Source organism: Lactuca sativa, chromosome 3 (genome assembly GCF_002870075.4).
Source record: "Lactuca sativa cultivar Salinas chromosome 3, Lsat_Salinas_v11, whole genome shotgun sequence".
NCBI lineage: Eukaryota > Viridiplantae > Streptophyta > Magnoliopsida > Asterales > Asteraceae > Lactuca > Lactuca sativa.
The window spans coordinates 153,933,839-153,943,614 of record NC_056625.2 but is presented as its reverse complement, the minus strand read 5'-3'; the positions used below and the strand labels follow the sequence as shown (position 1 = coordinate 153,943,614).

General features: G+C 33.1%; 1 pseudogene; it reads right to left on the bottom strand.

The window, feature by feature from the left end:
• Positions 1-6,642: 6,642 nt before the first annotated feature.
• On the bottom strand, positions 6,643-9,428 carry LOC111896323 (callose synthase 9-like; annotated as a pseudogene).
• Positions 9,429-9,776: the final 348 nt, after the last annotated feature.

Here is a 9,776-nt window from a genome sequence, read left to right as displayed (position 1 = left end):
ATAACGTATGGATTTCACAAAGAATGTATTGGAGAGAGATGCACCATATATTTGTTCACAGTTTTGATGTTTGACTTTTAGTTGGAAAGTAGTGCCAATACTTTGCTATTTAAAATAGGGTAAAGGTACGAAAACAACTCATTTCTATTTATTTGTTTAATATAATATACTTTTTTTTATAAATATTTTATTAAGTCGTTGTATCTTGAAAAATCTATATATTTATAACATTATATATATTTATATTTTTATTAGGACATCATATTTTGTCAGAAAATCTAATTATAATAGTGAAAATTGCTATGTATTTCAATGACATTGTTATTATTTGATAGATTCTTAATTACAATGCTCTAATAAAAAAGAAAGATGTATAAAGAAAGCTTAAACGAATATAAATAGCTATATATTTCAATACCATTGGGATTTTTTTTTTTCTTTTAACCGTGTCTTAATTTAAAAATGGTGATTGTTGGGAATTTTAACCGTCCCCCCTTCTAATAAATTTTTTATCACCTTTGGTCCCCAGTTTCCCGGTCCCCCTTTAGCCATGTTTTTGCCCAAAATCCATTAACCATATTTTTCTTTGGTGTGAGTTTACTCAAGCCGGATACTCTTGGATTTTCAAATGGCTTGAATTGGGAAACAAGAGGTGTTCGTGTATCTTGGAATCCCTAAACTCAGGCGTGGATGTCACAACTGTCATCCAAAGGAAGTGATTGGTAGTGGTATATATTACTGTACAATCTGAAGCATCTCGAATGCCAAAAATGAATGGATTTTTAAGAGGATTCGAGTCTCCCTAACAAAGATTGCAGATGTGATTATGGCTAGCTCATACTCATTATTGGAATCCTAAGTCGATGAGAACTTAGAGACCAAACAATCTAATTTATGGAAAGTTTAGTTTATGACAAGTTGGTCATAAGTTTCCTAGTCTAATATAAGTTGGTTTGTTAGTCTATATATACCTATCTATAATCGAGTTTATGATTATGAGAATAGATTGTAAAACATTGGTTTTGAGTCAGTTTTTTCATTTAATCAAAGAGTGAATTTTGATTACTTTTTTGTTTTGTGTTCTCATTTTGTAAACTAGACTCATGGTATAGACATAGGAGTGAAAATGGTTGTGGTGACTGGGCAATTGGATTTGCTCTCATTTTTCTCATTTATCCTTGTAATTGCTTTTTGTTTCTTTTTCGTTTAAAATTTATGTACTGTTTCTTGTTGCAATTTAGTTGCTTGCTAATTAATGACATTTAATGATATTTGTCGTTTAAAGAAAATCAAAATAATTAAATGTATGATAACTATTTCAGAAACCCCGCATGATATTCAGTATAGAGTTGTCCACCTTGCCCTGAAAACTAAACATGGGCAAAACTTTTTGGTCCCCAAACCTGAAAACGTAGTAAAATTAATACCCCATATAGTAACGGGGTTCCACATGGTTTTTTTACACTATATATATTCATTATAGTTTGATTGGTTTATTTATAAAAATTGCAAATTAAGTCAATTGAATTTTGTAGTTACAAAATCCTTTATTCGCTATTTCTAAGTATCTTTTTATTATTATTTAAGCTTCTTGATAGATTTACGAAATCAAAATTGTTGTAAAAAATATGACTATTTCTTTCATTGAATGTTTGAAGTCAATGAATAAAAAATAATACCTATCTCATTTTCGGATAACAACAAGGAATAAATAGGAAACCATATATTCGTCATTACAAAAAAGCAAGTGCATTATTATGTCACAACATTTTCTTTTTAGCTTATGATAATCCAATCAAACACCCTTTCCAAAATGGACCCAATAATCTCTTGGTAGATGAATCCTAAAAAAGTTAGGTATATGTAATTTTTGTCGAGTAACTTTTGTTGCATCATCTCCAAAACTGATTATGAAAATACAATTCCTCAAAACTCATTAATGAGAATCGGTTTTTAATCGTAATCTCAAAACTCTCTAACTTATATGGCTAATGTAAATCATTTCCTTATTAAATCAGTCGATATTTTTAGTAATTGGTGAGACCCCTTGAAACAACGATTAAAATGTAGTAGAAACCGAAAATGAAATCTTATAATATTTTGAATACAAACTATAAAAAGAGAAACACGTTTAGCCAAAATGGTGCATGGTTATAATATGAACAAGTGGGACGAAGTAAGCCAAGGAAGTGACATGGAAAGAAGGTTTCTTTTGTGGACTTAAAGCGAAAGTGACGACCACCAGTGTCACTGTCAACCACACTATCTTTAAGCTGCAAGGAGGGACCTCATGCTCCTCTCCATGCAAATCTCACTCGAGTTTTGTCATTTTTGGCTTGGATTATGCATCCAATGATATGCTAATTGATTACTAGTGATGACCCATGTCATATAATATTTTAGTCAATAGTTTTTGTTGATTTTTCTTTGTATTTTGTAGAAATTTGATATATGGAAAATCACAAGAACATCATATTGAATTTAACAAAATGACCACATATTGCACCAATATCTAAAAATAACTTTATTTCATAATGAAATATCTTTTTTTTATTTATTTATTTATTTTTTTTTATGCAATATGGTGTTTCTTACAAAAAAAAATGTAACATTATTGCTGCAAAGTGTTTGACATTACGAAATATTTTATCAGAGAATCTTGAGTAGGATTGTGTCATTTATTTAAGAGATAATGTTAATGTAGTTATACAAATTCTCCGCTTTTAGTTTAAATTATCCATAATTTTATTTTTTTGGCGGTCTAAAAACATAAAGTTTATTTTTGTGTGTTAAAAAACTATTATCAAATAATTTAAGGGGACAGTCGGTTCTTTTCCTCAATTTTGATTTCCCTAAAACACACGTGTATTTAAATTCTATTCTCTATTGTAAAAGTTGCTAGAACAATCATCGGAAATGGCCTTACCATGATACCATCGGGAGAGCAGCAAAATCGGGAGGATTTGCCGGAGACCGAAGAAATGTTACATAAGACGAAATTAATTTAATTCTTGGGAAGAAATACTCTAATTATCCTTCAAAACAAACATTTTGTTGGTTAATTAGGTAATATATGTAGAACGGAATAAGGTTTATATTGGAGATCCGGATACCCCTTAGATCGTGTGAACACTTTCTGAACTGATATTTCTACCATATGTCTGGGTTGCAAAAAATTCAGTCTAGGATAAACCAAGAGGACACTTACGAATTTAGGCATAGAAAACGTAAGCCAAATTGCTAGAAGGATTTTGTGTTTGTTTGAAGAAAACGAGAGCTAATAATTTCCGTGTGTCTCTCCTCAAAGAGAAGAATCGTTTATATAATAAACGAGATTAGGGTTTCTCTTAGGGTTGGTCGTCATGAGTTACTTTGGAAGCAAGCCAGGAAATTCGAAATTTAATGAGGATTTAGGGTTTGCAAAACTAACGAATTTCGTTAGTTTGACCATAATCACCCTCAAAAATTTGAATTTCCCACTATGTTCCCAGCTAGGAGCTCTGCCCCTTGGACCCCGCTAGGGGCGCTGCCCCTTTGAAAACCCCGGACCCAGGGGCACTGCCCCCGAACCTCCGACTTGTCGTCGAACCGGTTTCTAATTCGATTTGATAATGCATGCACTCCGCACAACCCGTACATATATTAGAGTACAAATTATGAAGCCCCTTAACACACATGTTAGTTCCAGTTACATAAAATGAAATGGTGACATTAAAATCACCAACAATAAGCACAAATTTTTCGATTTGTAAGGACCTCATACATTATTTCGGAAGTTTTTAGGTATGAATCATGACTTGAAGATCAAGCATTAATCCTCTTGTCATTACATGTGGAGTTACTCTTAAAATAAAAAAAAATACTGATATCAATAGAACTATATTTGAGAATTTGCATTTTAGGTGATTAGTTAACCATGCCTTACATTTTTGTAAAACATCTTTTCTTTTTCTTTTGTTACTTATTAAGCTTAACAGACATTACAAGATCAATTATTGTGTTAATTTTGGGTCTGGCAAAATAGAAGTTTTCTTGGATTTGAGTTTTTATTAGACAAAATTGAAAAAATGGTCCCTGTGGTATGCATTTTTTTGGGGTTTTAGTCCAAACCCCGACTTTTTTGGATTAGTGGTCCTTTTGAGTTAGTTTCCTTGCGTTTTTGGTCCCTCTAAATAGTGAAATGACTGTAATACCCTTGGGGTATTTATTTTCCATTTTTCTTTCAATTCTTTTTAAATCTAATAATAATATATTTATTTTAATAATTAAAAATATAAGAAAGGGCCACATTTCTCTCTCTCTCTCTCTCTCTCTCTCTCTCTCTCTCTCTCTTCCAGCCCGCTACTCTTCACTGTTTAGGTTCATAGCATCTTCTTCCTCTTTCAACTTCATCTTTTTCGGAATCCAAATGGGGTTTTCTTCGATGCATATGGTGTACAAAATCGATGGAATCCCCAAATTTCTCATGGAACAAAACTCGATGTGGGTGTCCCTTCCCCCATTTCATTTTCAGGAACGTCATTTGCAATCCTGAATACAGAAAAAAATACAGAGTATAAATGAAACGAGGATATCATAAAGTAGATTCAATGTGATACATACGTGAAGTTAGCAACGGGAAATCCAGCGAAGAACGCATTGCCTCTCAACTCGTTTCGATTTCCATTAGTCTTTGTGGATTTCCATTAAACCTCAATCACCCATAAATATACTCTGATTCAATCTCCTTGCTTTTAAACCACACTTTTGCTTATCCTACAGGGTTTTGGAGGAAGTAGGAAAGCATGAGGCAAGGTGTTGTCAGGAAGAGCGCTGCATAAATCTTTCCCGCCAACTGTTCAACCAAATGTATGTGTTTCTGATTGAGTTATGATCGACCAAAGGGAAGGGGCTGTGAAGATCGACCGAAGGAGATAGAGAGGTCTCTTGGTGGTTACTTCCTTGTTAGATTAGAAGAAAACACAAAGGGAGGGAGAGGGTGGACAAATCGGAGGCAACACAACAGGTAGTGGATGGAGACAATGGGGCTATTGCCTTCGATCCATGGTGATAGCGAGGGGCATGGGGTTGATTGGGGTGGTTTTGTGAGGCAGATCGTGAAGAAAGGGGAGGGGTCCGTCGAGACCGGTGCTCCTTTGTTGGTCGAATCTCGTCACCGGCTCTCACGAATCTATGGAGCAAAGCAACTACAATGGGTGGTTGGGCAGTGGTTGAAGCAGGAAGAACGTCCATTGTTGCTTTGGCTGTGATCAAGAAGGGGGAGAGAGAGAGAGAGAGAGAGAGAGAGAGAGATGTGGGCCCCATAATTTTTATTAATAAAACTTTAAATTAAATAGCAAAAACCATAAAAAAATATATTAGAAGGACATTTTAATCTTTTTAGTTTTTTGAGGGACCAAAAACGCAACGAAACTAGCTCAAAAGGACCACCAATCCAAAAAAGTCGTGGTTTGGACCAAAACTCCAAAAAAATGCATACCACAGGGACCATTTTTGCAATTTTGTCTTTTTATTATCATTTGTTGGAACATAAAGTTTTAAATTTCATTTTGATGATTAATATGTGCAATTTGTTGTAGGTAATGTTCTCTTGTTAAGAAACAAAATGAACATGAGCTCAGCTCAAGTGTGGCTGAATTGTCACATGAGAAATTGCTTTCACTTGTGGCATAACAATTAATAGATTCAAACAACACTGTTAATGTGATCTTTTTTTTTTTTTTTTCACATTGTTATCCGTTAATAGCCCATCAACCACATAACTACAATTTAAGTTGATAAACCGTTCTTATATCTGTGTTGGGTTGATATATATATATATATATATATATATATATATATATATATATATATATATATATATATATATATATATATATATATAGGTAAAGGTTCAAATGAGAACCAAAAAAGATTAAGAACCGTAAGAACCTCTAATTTTAGATGTTTATAAAGGGTTTAGGGTTTAGAGTTTAGGGCTTAGAGTGTTTATAAAGGGTTTAGGGTTTAGGGTTTAGGGTGTTTATAAAGGGTTCAGAGTTTATGGTTTAGGGTTTAGGGGTTAGTGTTTAGGGTTTAGGGTTTAGGGGTTAGGGTTTAGGGTTTAGGTTTACCCTAAACCCTTTATAAACATCTAAAGTTAGAGGTTCTTACGGTTGTTAACCTTTTTTGGTTCTCATTTGAACCACTCCCTATATATATATATATATATATATATATATATATATATATATATATATATATATATATATATATATATATATATATATATATATATATATATATATATATATATATATATATAGGCTTAGGTTATTCTATTCAAAATAATTATTGTGTTATTGTATGCATAAATGTGAGGCAATTAAAATTACTTATTTTAAGAAAGTGATTAATATATATTATTGAATTAAATATAATTGAAAAATATCAACTTAATTAATTACAAGGGTAATTTAGTCAATTAATATAGATTTAATAAAAGAAAATTGCATTTTTTTAGGGATCATAGATTCTATTAATTTTAAAAATCCGATTTTACGAATTATAATTCTTTTAATTCAGACATTCTGACAGAATATGTTTATAGAATACATGTAATTGAAGATATTTCTTGTAGAATAACAATTTTCGAACCAATAATTGAAGAATTAAAACAAAAATTATATTAATTCTTATAGAATACACGTAACAATTGCTAAGAATTACATTTATTGTTAAAGAATAAAACAAAAAAACTTTCAAATCGGAAAAAAAACATCAAAATCTAACAAATACACTAATTTATTCTAAAAAAATAATATTGCTAAGAGGCATCATTCAAATTTCGTGGTCTGTTCCTCAAGCATCAACTTCTGTGGAAACAAATCCAATGAATAAATTAGTGAAAAAATATCTATGTTCCATTCCAGCATAGTTGGAATTCGTGATTCCATTCTGACAGAATTGGAATTCATTTACCAATAATTATATTAATTCGGGGCATTCTAACAGAATATGAATTTGATTATCATAAATTTTTTTTTCTGATAGAATGCTATAAACGAAGAAATACCATTCAGTTGAAGCATTTTAGCGAGCGCTTGGTGTGCATCAAAATAGATCCAATTTCGAGTTTACTATTGATACCTGCAATGTTTATAACATTAAACATCTTGTATATTAATGAGGAATTGTAGATATCTATCAAATAAGAAGTGTGATCTAACATTAAGCGAAATTGGATTTCAAGTTTCTTCAACAATGTGATATTGGAACCACAAGTCCATGAATCAGGTTAGAATACGTGAATCAGAAAATCAAAAGTGTCAAAAACAGACAAACAATCAGCCAAGAAACCCCAAATGGGAGATCAAGCCAAAGATTCAATCTTTATAGTAAAAATAAAAAAATATGATCCTATTTCAATCAAAATGGTGGAAGAATTGATCACAAAATCACAAGACACTATGCTGCCATCAACAGACCGATGTGGAGAATTCAAAAGATCACAAACTGCAGGATTACCTATCCTTTCTGTGGGCTTGAACTGTGTCATTGGCTTTCTCGATTTAGGGTTTTGTGTTGATTATGTTTTCTGGTGATTGAAAATTAGGGAACACAGGAAAGCAAGAAAGACAAAAATGAGTGAGATTTCATCCATAATTAGGGTTGTTTCCCGCCAAAATGAGTGAGATTTCAGGCTCTCTACTGAACGCTTGATTGAACATTAACCTTGTTTGAAACATTGAGATGAAAGGGAACCATGAACACAAAGCAATTGGGACAAATATCAGCATTCCCATTCCCGCATCATACAATCGAGCAAGCGATCTCACTGATTTCCATAACCCGATCTTTTTCAACATCGGCTTCCACGCCACACATATCGAAAGTAACCCCCAACCGGTGGGAACAAAGGCTAAGATGGAGGCAAAGACATCAGTGACAGTGAGGGGAGAAAGGGAGATAGCCAGGGATATTTGCGCAATTGCTAGCATGAAAGCAACGCCTTGTACAAACCGTAAGATTAGTTGAAAGTTCGCTAAGATTTTCTGGGAGAATGTGAATATCTTGAAAAGGATTGTGAGGTGGCAAAATCGTCTCAACACCATACTGGAATATGAAAAACCTTAGCCTCAAAATCGTCTCCATAACCCTCCCCCCAAATGTTCGAATATGGGTTTCTTAAAATGGCAGAGGCCGATTGTGAAAGAAAGTGAGGGTGATGATATGGAGAATTTGGTGGATTGGGTATGGCGGATGTACACCTTGGAAGCCATTGATAAGTGGCTTATTGGCCAGTTTGATGAAGAAGAAGGTAGGAGGCTTTTGATGGTGGGGTTGAGCTGTGCGAATTAGGTTAAAATTGAATGGTAGCGTGATTACAGGACTATTTGTTGACGCTATTTATCAAATTACTAAAATACCCTTGTTTATTTATTTAACTAATTGAATTTTTATTTAATTTTGATTCGCCCATATTGATGCATACAATAACACAATAGATACATTAAACACCTGAACCTAACTCTCTCTCTCTCTCTCTTTCTTTCTTTCTCTCTCTCTCTCTCTCTCTCCCTCTCTCTCTTTCTCTCTCTCTCTCTCTATATATATATAGATTCTTTTTAGTTAGGAAACACAATAAAGATGTAGGGTATGTTGAAAATCAACAACAAAACATTAATGAATGATGATGCCATAGATAGAGAAGTTAGGTGGTAGAGACTTGAGGGGAATCGACTGACGAATGAGGTAGAGGGGAGTTCGATTGAAGTGAATATGGTAGATTTTACTTGGATAAAATCAAGACATTCTCAGTTCAAAGAGATAAAGGTGATTGATGACATATAAAAGCAATAAACACATAACAAAAGAAGTGAAGGTGGGTTTTGGCATGACGACACTAACTATTACAAATAATTGTCTTTTTTACCTTTTTAGTAGGTAAATATGAAGTTTATGACCTTCTAGTATACTGCTAAAAAATAACAATCTCCATTTTTTTGCTTATCTGTTGGATAAATTAAGGTTTATGTTGAAGATCTGGATACCCCTTGGATCGTGTGAACACTTTCTAAACTGATATTTCTATCCTATGACATGGTTACAAGAAATTCATCCTAGGATAATCTAAGAGGACACTTACGAATCTAAGTACAGAAACCGTAAGCCAAATTTCTAGAAGGATTCTGTGTTCGTTTGAAGAAAAAGAGAGCTAATGGTTTTTCGTATGTATCTTCTCAAAGAGAAGAGATGTTTATTTATAATAAACAGGGTTAAGGATTGCCTCTTAGGGTTGGCCATCATGGGTTGCTTTGGAAGCAAGTCAAAGAAATCCGGATTTTAAAGAGGATTTAGGGTTTCCAAAACTAACAAATTTTTTTAGTTTTCCCATAATCACCCTCAAGAATTTCGTTAGTCTTGCCTAGCGGGACTGATATGGGCATATTTAGTCATATATTTCATGCATTATCTTAATAGTTTATGTTGTTGTTGTCTCATTTAATGAACAAAAGGTGCTTAATTAATTTATAATTTCATTTTTCAGCAACAATGACATGCTCGGATGGAAAAGGAAGCAGAACTAGCGATTGGAAGCTTGGATCTTGGATTTTGAAGAAAGAAGGATGTTGCTGGACAGCTTGACCCCTCGTTAGTGTTTTGGCCATATCTCATGAACCATAACTCCGATTGATGAGATTCAAAATGTTATGAAAGCTAGACACAATTTCGGACGACTTTCGTGTTTTGAGAAAATGTTGATTCCAAACAGAATCGACGAGTAGGCCATAAAC